At 52.4% G+C, this 18,470-nt stretch overlaps 1 protein-coding gene and 1 long non-coding RNA gene across 14 annotated transcripts in view; one reads left to right on the top strand and one right to left on the bottom strand.

The window, feature by feature from the left end:
• The window catches only part of sox6 (SRY-box transcription factor 6), an 832,058-nt gene that overhangs the window by 567,834 nt on the left and 245,754 nt on the right, over positions 1-18,470 (bottom strand). Inside the window, exon 1 of one of the 13 annotated variants that reach the window (XM_072466407.1) lies at positions 17,394-17,713. The exons of 11 other annotated variants lie outside the window; for them this stretch is intronic. The gene's annotated coding sequence lies outside the window, so the exon portion shown is untranslated. Of the gene's footprint in view, positions 1-15,922; positions 15,960-17,393; positions 17,714-18,470 lie in introns of those variants that run through there. One more of the 13 variants, XM_072466408.1, reaches the window with a different exon arrangement.
• The window catches only part of LOC140384581 (uncharacterized), a 97,263-nt gene that overhangs the window by 53,378 nt on the left and 25,415 nt on the right, over positions 1-18,470 (top strand). The window lies entirely within an intron of this gene.

Raw genomic sequence — 18,470 nt, 5'->3', positions numbered from 1 at the left:
ATTTTGGCTCCCTTCCCTTCTGACCGATGTCACAAGTCATCCTCCTGACTAAGTGCAGGCAATTAACCAAGTTTTGAAGCCTGTGGAAATCTCACTCTTCTCTCACACAAACACTTCCTCAGCACCCAACAACCCAGCTGGGATCAGGAGCTCACCTGTGAGAAATGACGGCTGCTATTTGACATCGCATCGTCACGGAACTGCTATCATCATTAGACTTTTTTTTTAAAGCGGAAATGAGCAGATGCACGCTGATGTAACAGCGAGAAGCTGAACATCGCATCGTCACGGAACTGCTATCATCATTAGACTTTAAAACAAAAGCGGAAATGAGCATATGCACGCTGATGTAACAGCTAGAAACTGAACCTTTGAAAGTGACTTGAAACTGATGTATTCCAAATCAGGAAAGTAACAGTGCATCTTAAAGCAGTTCTGTTCTGTGTCAACACAGAGGAACACCAAGCAGCCCCCTTTACTGTGCCCATTTCCCCCCTCCCCTCCTTTTGCACACTGCCACCATTCTATTTCATTTTCTATCGCTAGTAATAAATGTAAATAAAAGAAATTGGCCAGTGCTCTACGGTAAAGGTTAATTACACATTGGTAAAGGTTAATTACACAACGATAAAGGTTAATTACGGTGCTTTTATTTTACGAATGTGAAACACCCGTAACTGACAGGTGATGAAATCATGCACAATGTCTTTCTGACTGATCTAACCCCAGCAATCAGCTCCTAATGATGTCAGTTTGAGTTTGCTGTGTGACACTTTGTGACTCTCTGCTGTTTGAAACATGGCACCATGCTGGTTTGAAACGAACAAGCCATTATTGGCCTTGGATACAATGGAGCTAACGCACTGCTTTGTGTGCATGGCACATCATTTTTGAATTACACTGTGGTGAATCGTATATAGTGAACATGACCACCCTGAACCAGCCAATGCAGTCATGTCTTGAGAAACTAATCACTTTTATCATAAATGTATTCCCAAAATGGTGAGGGGTTGGATTTTAAGCTTTGTACGACTCTTGGTGTAAAGCGAACGCTAAAATTACCATAGAATTCCTGCAGTGCAGAAGGAGGCCATTCAGCCCATCGAGTCTACACCGACCCTCTGAAAGAGCACCCTACCCCCATAACCCCACCTAACCTGCACATCTTTGTGGAAGGCCTGTGGGAGGAAAGCGGAGCACCCAAAGGAAACTCATGTAAATGCGGGGAGAAAGTGCAAACTCCACAAAGACAGTCACCCAAGGGTTCCTGGTGCTGTGAGGCAGTAATGCTAACCACTGTGCCAGAGTGATATCACTGATTTATGCAAATGAGATCATCAATAACTGCATCTCCTCTTAAAATATTTAGGGGTTGTTCTGATCTTAAGGCAATATGGGGTCAGCGGCCCATTGCACACTATCTGTGCAGAGATGTTCAATGGGCCACTCATCCAATATCACCTGTTTTCTTTACACTATTTCCCAAAGTAATAATGACACCCCTTGAATTTTAATTCAAGTATTAACCCATGTTATGCCAGTATTTCCTGCTAGCCCATATTGGCAGCTGTTGGAGCAGAATATTCAGAATGCTGTTCCCCAAAGCTAAGCCCCATTGAAGACAAGCTAGGAAAACCATTGTATCAGACAGGGGGTGGAGAGGGGGCTGGGGGTGGAGAGGGGGCTGGGGGTGGGGGTGGAGAGGGGGCTGGGGGTGGGGGTGGAGAGGGGGCTGGGGGTGGGGGTGGAGAGGGGGCTGGGGGTGGGGGTGGAGAGGGGGCTGGGGGTGGGGGTGGAGAGGGGGCTGGGGGTGGGGGTGGAGAGGGGGCTGGGGGTGGGGGTGGAGAGGGGGCTGGGGCTGGGGGTGGGGGTGGAGAGGGGGCTGGGGGTGGGGGTGGAGAGGGGGCTGGGGCTGGGGGTGGGGGTGGAGAGGGGGCTGGGGGTGGGGGTGGAGAGGGGGCTGGGGGTGGGGGTGGAGAGGGGGCTGGGGGTGGGGGTGGAGAGGGGGCTGGGGGTGGGGGTGGAGAGGGGGCTGGGGGTGGGGGTGGAGAGGGGGCTGGGGCTGGGGGTGGGGGTGGAGAGGGGGCTGGGGGTGGGGGTGGAGAGGGGGCTGGGGGTGGGGGTGGAGAGGGGGCTGGGGGTGGGGGTGGAGAGGGGGCTGGGGGTGGGGGTGGAGAGGGGGCTGGGGGTGGGGGTGGAGAGGGGGCTGGGGGTGGGGGTGGAGAGGGGGCTGGGGGTGGGGGTGGAGAGGGGGCTGGGGGTGGGGGTGGAGAGGGGGCTGGGGGTGGGGGTGGAGAGGGGGCTGGGGGTGGGGGTGGAGAGGGGGCTGGGGGTGGGGGTGGAGAGGGGGCTGGGGGTGGGGGTGGAGAGGGGGCTGGGGGTGGGGGTGGAGAGGGGGGTGGAGAGGGGGCTGGGGGTGGGGGTGGAGAGGGGGGTGGGGGTGGAGAGGGGGGTGGGGGTGGAGAGGGGGCTGGGGGTGGGGGTGGAGAGGGGGCTGGGGGTGGGGGTGGAGAGGGGGCTGGGGGTGGGGGTGGAGAGGGGGCTGGGGCTGGGGGTGGAGAGGGGGCTGGGGGTGGAGAGGGGGCTGGGGGTGGAGAGGGGGCTGGGGCTGGGGGTGGAGAGGGGGCTGGGGGTGGAGAGGGGGCTGGGGGTGGAGAGGGGGCTGGGGGTGGAGAGGGGGCTGGGGGTGGAGAGGGGGCTGGAGAGGGGGGTGGAGAGGGGGGGTGGAGAGGGGGGTGGAGAGGGGGGTGGAGAGGGGGGTGGAGAGGGGGGTGGGGGTGGGGGTGGAGAGGGGGGTGGGGGTGGGGGTGGAGAGGGGGGTGGAGAGGGGGGTGGGGGTGGGGGTGGAGAGGGGGGTGGGGGTGGGGGTGGAGAGGGGGGTGGGGGTGGGGGTGGGGGTGGAGAGGGGGGTGGGGGTGGGGGTGGGGGTGGAGAGGGGGGTGGGGGTGGGGGGTGGGGGTGGAGAGGGGGTGGGGGTGGGGGTGGGGGTGGGGGTGGGGGTGGGGGTGGGGGTGGAGAGGGGGTGGGGGTGGGGGTGGAGAGGGGGTGGGGGTGGGGGTGGGGGTGGAGAGGGGGTGGGGGTGGGGGTGGGGGTGGGGGTGGAGAGGGGGTGGGGGTGGGGGTGGGGGTGGGGGTGGAGAGGGGGGTGGGGGTGGAGAGGGGGGTGGGGGTGGGGGTGGAGAGGGGGGTGGGGGTGGGGGTGGGGGTGGAGAGGGGGGTGGGGGTGGGGGTGGGGGTGGAGAGGGGGGTGGGGGTGGGGGTGGGGGTGGGGGTGGGGGTGGAGAGGGGGGTGGGGGTGGGGGTGGGGGTGGAGAGGGGGGTGGGGGTGGAGAGGGGGGTGGGGGTGGGGGTGGGGGTGGAGAGGGGGTGGGGGTGGGGGTGGGGGTGGAGAGGGGGTGGGGGTGGGGGTGGGGGTGGGGGTGGAGAGGGGGTGGGGGTGGGGGTGGGGGTGGGGGTGGGGGTGGAGAGGGGGGTGGGGGTGGAGAGGGGGGTGGGGGTGGGGGTGGGGGTGGAGAGGGGGGTGGGGGTGGGGGTGGGGGTGGGGGTGGAGAGGGGGGTGGGGGTGGGGGTGGGGGTGGAGAGGGGGGTGGGGGTGGGGGTGGGGGTGGGGGTGGAGAGGGGGGTGGGGGTGGGGGTGGGGGTGGAGAGGGGGGTGGGGGTGGGGGTGGGGGTGGAGAGGGGGGTGGGGGTGGGGGTGGAGAGGGGGTGGGGGTGGGGGTGGGGGTGGAGAGGGGGGTGGGGGTGGGGGTGGAGAGGGGGTGGGGGTGGGGGTGGGGGTGGGGGTGGAGAGGGGGGTGGAGAGGGGGGTGGGGGTGGAGAGGGGGGTGGGGGTGGAGAGGGGGGTGGGGGTGGGGGTGGGGGGGGTGGGGGTGGGGGTGGGGGTGGAGAGGGGGGTGGGGGTGGAGAGGGGGGTGGGGGTGGAGAGGGGGGTGGGGGTGGAGAGGGGGGTGGGGGTGGAGAGGGGGGTGGGGGTGGAGAGGGGGGTGGGGGTGGAGAGGGGGGTGGGGGTGGAGAGGGGGGTGGGGGTGGAGAGGGGGGTGGGGGTGGAGAGGGGGGTGGGGGTGGAGAGGGGGTGGGGGTGGAGAGGGGGTGGGGGTGGAGAGGGGGTGGGGGTGGAGAGGGGGTGGGGGTGGAGAGGGGGTGGGGGTGGAGAGGGGGTGGGGGTGGAGAGGGGGGTGGGGGTGGGGTGGGGGTGGAGAGGGGGGTGGGGGTGGGGTGGGGGTGGAGAGGGGGCTGGGGGTGGGGGTGGGGGTGGAGAGGGGGCTGGGGGTGGGGGTGGAGAGGGGGGTGGGGGTGGAGAGGGGGGTGGGGGTGGAGAGGGGGGTGGGGGTGGAGAGGGGGGTGGGGGTGGAGAGGGGGCTGGGGGTGGGGGTGGAGAGGGGGCTGGGGGTGGGGGTGGAGAGGGGGCTGGGGGTGGGGGTGGAGAGGGGGGTGGGGGTGGGGGTGGAGAGGGGGGTGGGGGTGGAGAGGGGGCTGGGGGTGGGGGTGGAGAGGGGGGTGGAGAGGGGGGTGGGGGTGGAGAGGGGGGTGGAGAGGGGGGTGGGGGTGGAGAGGGGGGTGGGGGTGGAGAGGGGGGTGGGGGTGGAGAGGGGGGTGGGGGTGGAGAGGGGGGTGGAGAGGGGGGTGGGGGTGGAGAGGGGGGGTGGGGGTGGAGAGGGGGGTGGGGGTGGAGAGGGGGGTGGGGGTGGAGAGGGGGGTGGGGGTGGAGAGGGGGGTGGAGAGGGGGGTGGGGGTGGAGAGGGGGGTGGGGGTGGAGAGGGGGGTGGGGGTGGGGGTGGAGAGGGGGGTGGGGGTGGGGGTGGAGAGGGGGGTGGGGGTGGGGGTGGAGAGGGGGGTGGGGGTGGGGGTGGAGAGGGGGGTGGGGGTGGAGAGGGGGGTGGGGGTGGAGAGGGGGGTGGGGGTGGAGAGGGGGGTGGGGGTGGAGAGGGGGGTGGGGGTGGAGAGGGGGGTGGGGGTGGGGGTGGAGAGGGGGGTGGGGGTGGGGGTGGAGAGGGGGGTGGGGGTGGGGGTGGAGAGGGGGGTGGGGGTGGGGGTGGAGAGGGGGGTGGGGGTGGAGAGGGGGGTGGGGGTGGAGAGGGGGGTGGGGGTGGAGAGGGGGGTGGGGGTGGAGAGGGGGGTGGGGGTGGAGAGGGGGGGTGGGGGTGGAGAGGGGGGGTGGGGGTGGAGAGGGGGGTGGGGGTGGAGAGGGGGGTGGGGGTGGAGAGGGGGGTGGGGGTGGAGAGGGGGGTGGGGGTGGAGAGGGGGGTGGGGGTGGAGAGGGGGCTGGGGGTGGGGGTGGAGAGGGGGCTGGGGGTGGGGGTGGAGAGGGGGCTGGGGGTGGGGGAGGAAAGGGGGCTGGGGGTGGGGGTGGAGAGGGGGGTGGGGGTGGAGAGGGGGCTGGGGGGGGAGAGGGGGCTGGGGGGGAGAGGGGGCTGGGGGTGGGGGTGGAGAGGGGGCTGGGGGTGGGGGTGGAGAGGGGGCTGGGGGTGGAGAGGGGGCTGGGGGTGGAGAGGGGGCTGGGGGTGGAGAGGGGGCTGGGGGTGGAGAGGGGGCTGGGGCTGGGGGTGGAGAGGGGGCTGGGGGTGGGGGTGGAGAGGGGGCTGGGGGTGGGGGTGGAGAGGGGGGTGGGGGTGGAGAGGGGGGTGGGGGTGGAGAGGGGGGTGGGGGTGGAGAGGGGGGTGGGGGTGGAGAGGGGGGTGGGGGTGGAGAGGGGGGTGGAGAGGGGGGTGGAGAGGGGGGTGGAGAGGGGGGTGGAGAGGGGGGTGGGGGTGGAGAGGGGGGTGGGGGTGGAGAGGGGGGTGGGGGTGGAGAGGGGGGTGGGGGTGGGGGTGGAGAGGGGGGTGGGGGTGGAGAGGGGGGTGGGGGTGGAGAGGGGGGTGGGGGTGGAGAGGGGGCTGGGGGTGGGGGTGGAGAGGGGGGTGGGGGTGGAGAGGGGGGTGGAATGGGGGGTGGGGGTAGAGAGGGGGGTGGGGGTGGAGAGGGGGGTGGAGAGGGGGGTGGAGAGGGGGGTGGAGAGGGGGGTGGGGGTGGAGAGGGGGGTGGAGAGGGGGGTGGAGAGGGGGGGTGGGGGTGGAGAGGGGGCTGGGGGTGGGGGTGGAGAGGGGGGTGGGGGTGGAGAGGGGGCTGGGGGTGGGGGTGGAGAGGGGGCTGGGGGTGGGGGTGGAGAGGGGGCTGGGGGTGGAGAGGGGGCTGGGGGTGGGGGTAGGGCAGGCAGGGTGAGGGGGGTGGAATTCTTTTACTAAGACCAAACTGCAAATTATGTTAATGAACCATTAACATTGGTGCAGTTACAGAATATTATTTATTCCTATTGTTTCACTTTTGGAGTGTTAATATGGAGAAACCCTTTTGACTATTTTACTTCTTATGTGTTCTGTAAAGGTCACAGAAACGGCAATGTCACTATAGTCATACAACTGGTGGTTGGAAAGGCTCTTACTAAAGCAACAGTGTCAAGAAGCCGAACAGATTTTCCATCCCATTCAATTAGTAGTGAGCTCGCGGCAGTGCAAAAGATGAAAGCACAATAAATCTGCACCAAGAAGTGCTAATACGGTAATATGTCATAGATCATAGAATTTACAGTGCAGAAGGAGGCCATTCAGCCCATCGAGTCTGCACCGGCTCTTGGAAAGAGCACCCTACCCAAGGTCAACACCTCCACCCTTACCCCACTAAGGACAATTTTGGACACTAAGGTCAATTTAGCATGGCCAATCCACCTAACCCGCACATCTTTGGACTGTGGGAGGAAACCGGAGCACCCAGAGGAAACCCACGCACACACGGGGAGGATGTGCAGACTCCGTACAGACAGTGACCCAAGCCGAAATCGAACCTAGGACCCTGGAGCTGTGAAGCAATTCTGCTATCTACAAGGCTACCGTGCTGCCCTTAAAAATGAAATGAAAATTGCTTATTGTCACAAGTAGGCTTCAAATGAAGTTACTGTGAAAAGCCGCTAGTCGTCACATTCCGGCGCCTGTTTGGGGAGGCTGGTACGGGAATTGAACCGTGCTGTGGTCTGCCTTGGTTTGCTTTTAAAGCCAGCGATTTAACCCTGTGCTAAACCAGCCTTTGCAATGAGCATGTCGATGAGCATGTTCTGAAGATTGCTACCCCTTTCCCCTGAAATCTGTTTTCTTCTTCTCCTCTAGTTCCTCTTAAGTTCCAAGCTCATTCCCGAGCATTTACTTTCATTCTGTTGACATTGCATGAGCAATCTGAGGGGATGAATTTTGACAATCTGCTCAGAGGAAATTCCTCTCTTTCTACTGTAAAACACACGTTCACCTATTTATTTTGAATGGGTTAGTGAACACATCAAAATAACATGAACAGGAGCTTAGCATTAATGTAAGAACATTGCAAATATTCTTGAAATCAATTTTCACATAAAGATCCCTTTGTGTTTTATCTCTGGAAAAGCACCTCGATCGGTGTTTGACAGCTTTTGCTGTTCCCCATCCCACACTTGGCAAAAAGTTCACTGTCACCCCAAAACAGATGAAGCATTTGGCTCAATTAACCTTCTTGGAGGATCATGTGGAACAACCCTATGTCACATCACTCCATGATTCATTGTCCAAGTCAACTGAGTGACTCTGCAATCAGCCGCACAAGGCCTATATTAAGTGATCAGTGAACACCCAGTCCAAATATGAGGCAAAACATCTGCTTACACCAGCCTTGGTATTATTGCTATGTTCCCAATGCAGTGCTACAGGTAATTTTATATTGGCACCATTTTCAGCAACAACAGGAGTACAGTATTGCACCTAAAAGCCACAATAGGTTGGCAGTGTTTAAAGAATGAAGGAAACCATTGTTTATTATGACTTGTTAAAAGGGAGAGATGGAATTAATCCCCACCCTAAACTTAACACAGCGAGAAACACAACCACGTCATAATTTTCTGCATGTTGTCTTTACCCACTCAGAAGCAGACCTCACCTGCCCTCATGCACAAATACCAAATGAATTAAAACTTTAACACACACATAAGCTTAAAAAATAACATGAAAAGAGCCTAGATAAACTGAGCTCAACTGGTCTTAAAGAGATTTAAAAAAATAATTTCCAACGTCTTGATAAAAAACAAGTGATTCATTTTATTGGCTGTCAAAATTGCAATGTTAGGTAAGAGAAATGTAAGTTAATGTTGGCGATGGGGTCTTGTCCACTGGCTGGAGAACAAGCATGTGGCGGGCTGCCACTGTTGGGGAACGCCTGCCAGACTTAAGTGCCCACCAGGTGCTTAACTGGACAGCAATGGGCTTTTCCTGGAGGCTGAAATCCTGCCTTCCAAGAGTTGCTGGCTGGGGGCCTGCAACTCTGTATTGCCCATGCTGCCGGTAATGCCCAGATGCCTAGGGTCAACAAGGGATCCAGAACTCAGGTGGGTGATGGTGGTTGCGGGGTGGCCACTGGCTAGCAGCAGTAGAGGTAGTTGGAAGAAAGGCTGGGGGGTGGGGGTGGTTTGACTTTAGGTGGGTTCCCACCTTTCCTGATGCCTTGTCCCTTGATGGGGTACCACGTGCCTATGAACGCGGGACCTCACCCAGGAAGCCTGCAAGTAAACCCAATAGGGTTCATTTCTCAGGTTCCCTGTGAGGTGCCTCCCCTACCCGCTGCTGATCGATTACCACTGGATGAAGACCTTAAGTGGGCATTTGTCCATCTAAGGATCTCAAACTAGTCCCCCGGGAAGGCAATGCACAAGCCTTTCTGCCCCGGATAAACTGGGCAGAGGCGGGAAGGTAACGGGATCTTTACTCCATACCCTCTAGTTAAATTAAACCTCCAAACTCCAAATGGAAAGGTATTAATTTCCATCCAAGATGTACCTCCAGAAGAATACCCAGGGCTAGGATCCAGGGACGGAAGGCGGTCTGGACCCTTGATAAAACACATCAGTATGGGGGTTTGGCAGGGAAAGAAAATTGAATTGGCTCCTTTATATATAGGCAGTTAACAGAAGTGGTTCTGGGAAGCTTGGTTAGAGGATTTATCATAGATTATCATAGAATTTACAGTGCAGAAGGAGGCCATTCGGCCCATCAAGTCTGCACCGGCTCTTGGAAAGAGCACCCTACCCAAGGTCAACACCTCCACCCTATCCCCATAACCCAGTAACCCCACCCAACGCTAAGGGCAATTCTGGACATTAAGGGCAATTTATCATGGCCAATCCACCTAACCTGCACATCTTTGGACTGTGGGAGGAAACCGGAGCACCCAGAGGAAACCCACGCACACACGGGGAGGATGTGCAGATTCCACACAGACAGTGACCCAAGCCGAAATCGAACCTGGGACCCTGGAGCTGTGAAGCAATTGTGCTATCCACAATGCTACATAGCGCTGCGCTCCTTATACGCTCCTCCTTGCCATCTCCGACTGCAGCCAGTTACTCAGAGGCGCAGAATGGTGCCACAGGTGCCCACCAGTTCCACAAATACAAAATACATTTTCATCAACTCCACAAAACTTTAAAAAAAAATTTAGAGTACCCAATTATTGTTTTTCCAATTAAGGGGCAATTTAGCATGGCCAATCCACCTATCCTGTGCATCGTTTTGGGTTGTGGGGACGAAACCCACGCAGACACGGGGAGAATGTGCAAACTCCACGCGGACAGTGACCCAGGGCCGGGATTCGAACCCAGGTCGTTAGTGCCGCAGGCAACAATGCTAACCACTGTGCCGCCCAACTCCACAAAACTAAAAATGTGGACAGTGCTGGAGAGTATGGGAGTGTACAATCCAAGTATGAACGTCAGGATCGCGCTCCACAGAATTTTGGTGTCGCTTTATTTTTCTTTATTATGATCATTCTCCTAAGTACTGTGAAGAGGAAAACAAACCAGTTCTTCACCAGCAACATTTGTATTTCTCCTTCGGGCCTCCTTCACATATGTTTTTCTTCCCTCCAATTCGAGGGCTGGAAGGTTGGGTGAGTATGGAGCTCAAGTTAAAAGCCCATGTACCTACTTGTTTTCACATGTCATGGGTATAGAGTCAGGGCCATTCTTGAGTTGCCTATTTCATCAGAATCGTTGTTCATCAGCCTTTGCTAATTTTACAGGTTGGCATGTTTGTTATCCGCTGACAGACTAATAACCTCACAAAACCGAGGAGCACCCCATAACAGCCTGGTGCAAAAGAATCTGTCAATCACCAGTTAGTACAGAATCTTTTATTTTCCCTAACCTTGCCCCTACAGATACTAACAAGAATCATAGAGTTTAAATGTATACCCGTAAGTAAGCAATCAAGTAACTGCTAAATATTATTCACTTACCGGAGAACAAAATAGAAAAAATTGTATTGTATAACATCTGAATATCTTTCTAATGATGAAATGTTTCCACAATGTGAATAGTTTCACATTGTAATTTGTATACTAAATTTGCATTTTAGTGAAATATCTCCCGTGATTTCCTAATCTTGCGGTGGTGGGACCCGCTGCAGGAAATTCAGTGGCTTAGCGAAAATCCATTGACTTTTTAAAAATAAATGTAGAGTACCCAATTATTATTTTTTTCCAATTAAGAGCCAATTTAGCATGGCCAATCCACCTAACCAGCATATCTTTGGGTTGTGGGGGGTGAAACCCACGCAGACACGTGGAGAATTTGCAAACTCAACATGGACAGTGACCCAGGGCCGGGATTCGAATCCGGGTCCTCGGCGCCATAATCCCAGTGCGAACCGCTGTGCCATGTGCCACCCTAAAATCTATTGACCTTTGACAGGACTGGATGATCCCAACGGTGGAGAGGGCCGAAAAGTCCAGCTCATAGAAATCAATTTAGTCCTATAGAGATAAATGGCTCAAAAAGTGGTCTGGGAGAAATGAGATTCAATTCATGGGGCACTGGCAGCAGTATTGGGGAAAGTGGGAACTGTACTGTTGGGACGGTCGACTCTTGAACAAGGGTGGGGCCAGTGATCTAGCAAGTCGTATAACTAAGAAGGTAGAGAGGGATTTAAACTAACTCGAGGTGGGCAAGGGGGAAATTGAGTAACTTAAAGAGAAATGACAAGGCAAATCAAGGTAGCAATAAAAGTATGATAATCAGGGAGGGACAGTGATTACAAACTTATTAGTGTAGCAGTAGATAGGGCTAGAGTTTACAAAATTAGTAAAAACAAACCAAGGGCTCTGCATCTGAATGCCTGCCGCATTTACAATAAAACAGATGAATTGTCAGCTCAAATCGAAATTCAGATATCTGAGCTGATAGACATTGAAGAGATATGCCCACAAGGAAACCAAAGCTAGGTTCTATGTTCTAAAGCTGGGATCTCAATATCCAAGAGTATGTGACATTCAGGAAGGTCAGGAAGCTGGGTAAAGGTGGTAAGGTTAATTAATCTGTTAATTAATGAGGACGTTAGTACTGTCGTGAGAAATGACCTTAGTTCTAAAGATTAAGATGTCAAATCAGTTTGGATGGAACTAAGAAACAGCGAGGTGCAAAAAACATTGGTGAGAGTTGTTTAAGGCCTCCAAACAGCAGTGGTAATGTAAATCACAGTATAGATCAGGAAACTAGAGGTGCATATAACAAGGGTAATCATGGAGGATACAGTAATCATGGAGGATTTCAATCTCCATATAGATTGGGTAAACCTAATTATTATTAATGGTGAGGAAGATGAATTCTAGAGCAGTGTGTTAAGGAACCAACTAGGGACTGGGTTAGTTTAGATCTTGTGTTACAAGACTAATTAATAATGTTGCTGGAAAGGAAACTTTCGGAAAGAGTGGTCATAATGACAGAATTTTACCTTAAGTTTGAAAGTTGTAGTTCAATCAGAGACTAGGGTCTTAAATCTAAACAAAGGGAACTATGAGGGTAAGAAAGGCAAATTAGCTATGGTGGATTGAGAAGGCAAGATGGTGGAATGGTAACAGCTAGCATTTAAAGAATTGCGGGGGGGGGGGGGGGGAATTTTTCAGCTATCTACACTGGCGAGATCTTCTGGTCTCGCCGATGGCGCACCCCTGCCACCCATTTCCCTGTGACATGGGGTGGATTAAATGGGAAATCCAATTGACAGCGGTGGACCAGAAGATCCAACCGCCGGCCAACAGCGCCCATTTATGGGCACGATCTAACCAAACAAAAACAGAGTCCGGTCTGGTCTGATGATGTTGTGGACTTCATTTGTGTACTTCCAACCACTTGGGAGTGAGCATCAACGGTAAGCAAGAACATAGAACCCATAAATGGGCCGGCGAAGTCAATGTGTAGCCTCCCACAGGGATGAACTGGTCATTCCCAAGGGTGCATGATGGCCGCAAATGGCAACAAGGGCCATGCATGACCCAATATCTAACGGCACTCTCTTTTACTTTTGGGCCTCAATGTGTAATGCCCATCCAAGACCACACTCAGTCGCATTTCCTGCACTGAGAAACTACACTCGTCATCGGAGGAAGAAGTCGATGGTGCCCCAATCTCTAGACCCCCTGATGCGACACTCAAGCACTCCCAATGCCCCAACTGACCTTTAGGGGGGTCCTTCAGAGCCCCCCCCCCCCCCCACCCCACCTCACATGGGCAGGACATTCCCGGGCCTGATCACTGGTCTGGACAAAATACCAATTGGGCACCTTGGCACTGCCAGCCTGGCAACCTGCCATAGCCCATACCAATCTGGCAGTGACACCTGGGCACCCTGGTAGTGCTATGGTTCCCAGGCAGCATCAGCAGTGCCAGAGTGCCAGCCTGCCCAGATACCAACCACCCTGTGGCCTCTGATCACCTGGAAGACATCCCCCCCCCAGCTCCATACCGCCTCATCCCCGTTTGTGGGGACCAGTAATAAACAATGCCCGGCTAGAGTCTCCATGGCGAAATAGATCCTTTGATTTGGTGTTGGCACTCTGCAAGTCTGGATCTTGCCCATTGTGGGTGGGATCCAGATCACAACACCTCATGAGATCTCATTAGAGGCGTAATGACTGTCAGGAATCCCAGAAGAAGCCTCTCCCGGGATCTACCGGCCACGTCCCATTCCAATTCCGGTGGATGCAGCCAGTAAATTATGCCCTATATCATTGATTAATTGTTTTGGATATGGAGGTTAAATGTAATATTCCCAAGTTTGCAGGTGGCACAAACTAGGTGGAAATGTAAGTGTGCGATGTTTCAAGGGGATTTGGAGAAGCTAAGCATATGGGCAAAAAATTTGGAAGGTAGAATACAATGTGGCGAATACAATGTAGGAAAAACAGAAATACAGAGTATTTTTTAAATGGTGAGAGGCTGTTAAGTGTTGAACTTCAAAGGGACTTGGGTGTCCTTGTTCATGAGTCACTGAAAGCTAACACTCAGGTACATCAAGCAACATAGAAGGAAATGGTATGTTGCCCTTCATTGTAAGAGGACATGAGTATAGGAGCAAAGATGTCTTACTGCAATTAAATAAAGCCTTAATGAGGCCACACATGGAGTATGTGCAGTTTTGTGAAGGAAGTGAATGTACTATCGCCAAGTTTGCAGATGAACAAAAATAGGTGGGAAGGCAAGTGCTGAGGATAACAGAGTCTACAGAGGGATATAGACAGGTTAGATGAGTGGGCCAAAGCTTGGCAGAGGAATGGAATGTAGGAAATTATGTTAAATGGAGAATGACTGCAGAAAACTGCTGCACAAAGTGATTTGGGGGTCCTAAGTGCTTAAATCACAAAAAACTAGCATGCATGATCAGCAGGTAATTGGGAAGGCAAATTGAATGTTGGGCTTTATTTCAAAGGGAATGGAGTATAAAAATAGGGAAGTCCTGTTAAGTCTATACAAGTCACGAGTTAGACCACACCTGGAATAGTGCAAACAGTTTTAGTCCCCTGATCTAAGGAAAGTTATACTGGCATTGGAGGCAGTCCAGAGAAGGTTCACTAGGTTGATCCCAGCTCTGGAGGGATTTTTTAATGAGGAGAAGTTGAGTAGGTTGGACCTACACTCATTTGAGCTTAGAAGAATGGCAGACAACCTTATTGAGACATATAGGATTCTCAGGGGCTTGACAAGATAGATATGGAGAGGATGTTTCCTCTTGTGGGAGAGTCTAGGACCAGAGGGCGTAATCTCAAAATAAGGGGTCACCCACTGAAGACAAAGATGAGGAGGAATTTATTCTCTCAGAGGGTAGTGTATCTGTGGAATTCTTTATCACAGAGGGCTGTAGAGGCTGGGTCGTTAAGGATGTTCAAGATAGACAGATTTTTAATTAGTAAGGGAATCAAGAATTATGGGGACAAGGCAGGAAATTAGAGTTGAGGATTATATCAGATCTACCATGATCTCATTGAATGGAGGAGCAAATCTGATGGGCTGAATGGCCTACTTCTGGTCCCATGTCTTATGGCCTGATGGTCTTTTGGTCTCCTTACCTAACAACAGATATACTTGGAATAGAGAGAGTGCAACAAAGGTTCATTGAATTAATTCCTGGGATGGAGGGATTGTCCTATGAGGAATGATTAAATAGACTGGACATTTATTCTCTGGAGTTTAGAGGAATGAGAGGTGATCCAATTCAACGTTCAAAACCCGTACAGAGTTCAACAGGGTAGACGCAGCAAGGATGTTTCCCTTGCCTGGAGAAGCAGAGGATCTCTCCTACTCCTAGCCTCACAAAGGAAAGTTTTAGACTTACCACGTGTCTGTCTTCAGATAAACTGCAAACTTGCTTCTGCCAAGCAGGAAATTTATGGGGGTTAAAATTGAATCAGGGTCCTATTGGCATAGTAGGGCACCAATTTGTGAATAGTTCTAAGACTCCCAACTTGAAGTTAACAATGGTCCAGGCCTGAGTAGTTCAGCAACTTGCTTGCTTTTTACTGTCCTACTTTCACCGAGCAGGTAAGGTGTAAATTGACCTAAATGGGTAAATTCATTTCTTGTGTAGTGCTGAGCCGTGCAGATCAGGAAATGTCCAGGTTCATTTACTGGACTTTGCTCAGTCGGTTGCCTCAACCACGCTAACAATAAGAATCCCATAATTGGCCCAAGTGTCCTGGACTAGTAAGGCAGACAGAGCAGCCAAGGTTCTATTTTCTACTTCCGGGCAGTGTTTCCCACGCTAAGGCCATCTATGTGAATCTACATGAGGACTTTTATGGTGCCGCAATTCCACCCCTCATTCCTCCTCCCATCAGTCAATAGGTTTGTCTCAGAGTCTCTAAGAGTAATCATTAATTTCCTGGAGATTCTGTAGCCATCTGGGATGGCCACTTCCCGATTACAAAATGGACACTTTGCAAAGATTGCAGGGAAAATGGATAATACTGAGAAAGCAAGCAGGTGCAGGGTTTGTCTGTTGATTGGAACCGTAGCTCCCCGACAAGACTGATACTGCAAAACCATTAGCATACTAATGAGCCATCCCCGGGACAAAAGAGTAACATTTAAGTAAATGATACCAAGGCAGACACCCCGGTGCCAGAGGAGACCAGAACAAAGCAGGCCAACGGCCACCTAGGACATGCCCAGCAATCAGGGCACCCACCCCTTTATTGGAGGAAATCGATAGGAACGATTGGGAAACGGCCCAATTAATTGGGGCCAAGTTCAAGGCCCGCCCAAAAGCACGCAAAGCCCCTTTTGGGTAAAAGAAGGATCCCCCAGGCGAGAATCGCTCTCTTGTGGCTCCGGCTCTCACCAAGGAGAGACCCACCCAACAGCAACATCAGAACAAGTAAGTCCAAGGTCAACACACGCTACGAGACAGATGCTCTTAGCTGTTAGTCCAGATCAGTTCAACCCCAGCAGCCTCAGAACCGAACAACGGTCATTGTTCCTCTGACTGAGTGGGCGCCCGAAGCTAAGTATAGGCTTTAGCAGTAGTGATAGTTTAGTTTGTAGAGTTTAATGCATGAGTATATTTGACTGTTTGTGTAAATAAATGAGCATTGAGTTTGAACTTACTAACTGGTGTATCGAGTCTTTGATCAGTATTCGGTTTTGAACCTTGTGGCGGTATTGAAAGATACCTGGCGACTCTAGAGCAAAACGTAATTAGAATTAAGGAAGGTGACCATATCGGCCGCCATCTTCAGAGCCAAATTAAGAGAAACACAATTAGCAAAAATTCCTGTGAACAACGCAGGAAAAAAACAGTGTCTGTTGCAAGTATAAGGATAACAGTCTTCATCAATGTCTGTTTCTGTGATAGATTTTACTGAACTGTCTTAAGATGTGTGCTTCCAGAGGCATCCTCATGGAATGGTCGCATGACTATAGAAAGTCTGAGGTGTCCATCAGACCAGTTGCATAACAAAATACCTTTTTAAAAAAATACAATTTTTTGTTTTCTTTCTACACTGTTATTGATGAGGTAGACAAGTATTGAAGAAGGAGGAAAAATGCTATTTGACTGGGTGGGGTAGTTGAAGATGGCAAGTCATTGGATGAATGTGTCCGGCAATAGTTGGCAACCCTGCCAGTCAAATAGGCCCCAAACATGCATTGTCTGCATTACACACAAATAATAATTTGGGAAAGGTACTGGAGATCTGCCAGTTCTCATGTAACCATATCCGAGCATGAGTCAGCACCTTCGAGTTGGGAGGGAGCAACAAAATGTACAATGCATTATTGTATTCCTTTCAAAAAAAAACAATGCTTTGTTTTCTTATAAAGCCATTGTTCGAGTTAATAGAATGGGGACACGTTCCGAAGATCATAGTGAACCTGGAAACTAAAGTCGTTAGGTAGTTAATAGGCCATTTACTGGCAGAACAGCACATTCTGAAAACTGAGAACGATCCTGTGGAGCTGAATGAGTTAATACAAGGGACTCAGTTTGAAGGACTGTACAAAGGAGGTCCAACACAGTTGTGAATAAAGATCGAGGCTGAATTCTACAGTACCAGTGTCTTCGTCTTCAATCGAATCCACTTGAAACACAGAGAGGACTGTGTGACAAGTATGAGGTAAGCAAAAGAGAATGTCGGGTAGGTCTGATGCACAGTATTCGGACTATAAAGACCAAAGAAAAAGAATGACTGCACTGTCTCTTTAATAATAAAATTAGGCATGATCTTCAAACAAGTGTACACTACATACAGCAGCATTTTACTGCAGAGGATGCACATGATTTAAACTAGTAGTTATGAGTGTTTGTAGTGCACCACAAGATTGATCTAATTACACCCTAAAATGGAAGCAGGGAAATCTATACCTAAAACAAATCCAGCATAAAGCTGCCTTTGTAAAATAGTGCTCCTCTTTATTGTCCAACAAAAAGGAAAACTTTGTCAGTATCCATAAGACAATTCTTGCTAATAGTGGAAGAGACAAGAGAGATCCATAAGCATATCACATGTCCTATTAAGGGAAACAAGGCTATTACAAGGGAGAACACAATTGACAGGGGAATAATGAAACAAAAACTCACCCAGTTCAGCCATGTAAAGCAATACTCTTTTCAAGAGAAGCTTTGTATTTTCTCTCATCATCCATTCACTGTATTCCAAGTGTGCATATATTGGACATTTGAGTCGTGGCTATATTAGCCATACATATTTAAACGTTCCCTCCCAAGGTATATCAGTGTGTGTTTTTTCAAATCAGTTCAGTTTAAAAAGGACTAATTCCATGTTTTTAATATGCACCCTGAAAACAATCCACAGCCTCACTTGTTCAACAAAGGTTGTTAACCCTCAGAACACTCGGAAAGCGCCATTATACATTGGCTAAAGAAAAGAACATAATAAAAGCTGGTCAAGTGCCAGACCATAGTGAGGGCTGTGTGATTGCTAAGCTACTAATTCTACAACAGGCCAATCAGTGTGCTAAACTAATAATGTCACAATAGGGTATTCCTTGTTGCTAAGCCAAGCCAGTGATGCCACTGGAAGCTATTTTATGTTGCATGTCACTATAAAGCATTCCTTGTTGCTATGTCTGTGATGTCATAATCGGTCACGTGGTATTTGCTGAGTCAGTGACATCACACGGGATAGGCCACCTCTCGTTACCGTGTCAGTGACATCACACTAATTTCACTCCGTGTTACCGTGTCAGTAAAATCACAATATTCCTTATTGCAGTCATTGATGTCACAATGGGAAATTTCTTCAAGTTATCCCATTAAGCTCACCTTTGTTACTAAGCCAAAGATGTTGCACCGTACGGAGAAATGTGTCATCTTACAGGGGAGCTATGGACGAACTCCACAGCACCTCGCACAATATAACAGGCCCGGGTCTAGCCAATACTATAACAGGCACACTTAGTGGTACAATCCATCATAGCACAGTTGCAAAATAAGTGGTAACAGACTTGCCGATCATTGTACACGCAACCTTTTTCTCCTTACCGATGAAAAGAAGATTCTGAGGGGACTTGACAGGGTGGGTGTGGAAATGACGTTTCCTCGGGTGGGAGAATCTGGAACTCTGGGTCACTGTTTAAAAGTAAGAGGTCGCCTATTTAAGACAGAGATGAGGAAAACAAAATACTCAGAGGGTGT

This window comes from Scyliorhinus torazame, chromosome 10 (genome assembly GCF_047496885.1).
Source record: "Scyliorhinus torazame isolate Kashiwa2021f chromosome 10, sScyTor2.1, whole genome shotgun sequence".
In the NCBI taxonomy this organism is placed as follows: Eukaryota; Metazoa; Chordata; class Chondrichthyes; order Carcharhiniformes; family Scyliorhinidae; genus Scyliorhinus; species Scyliorhinus torazame.
The sequence above is the reverse complement of the archived record's forward strand: the minus strand, read 5'-3'. Positions and strand labels throughout refer to the sequence as shown.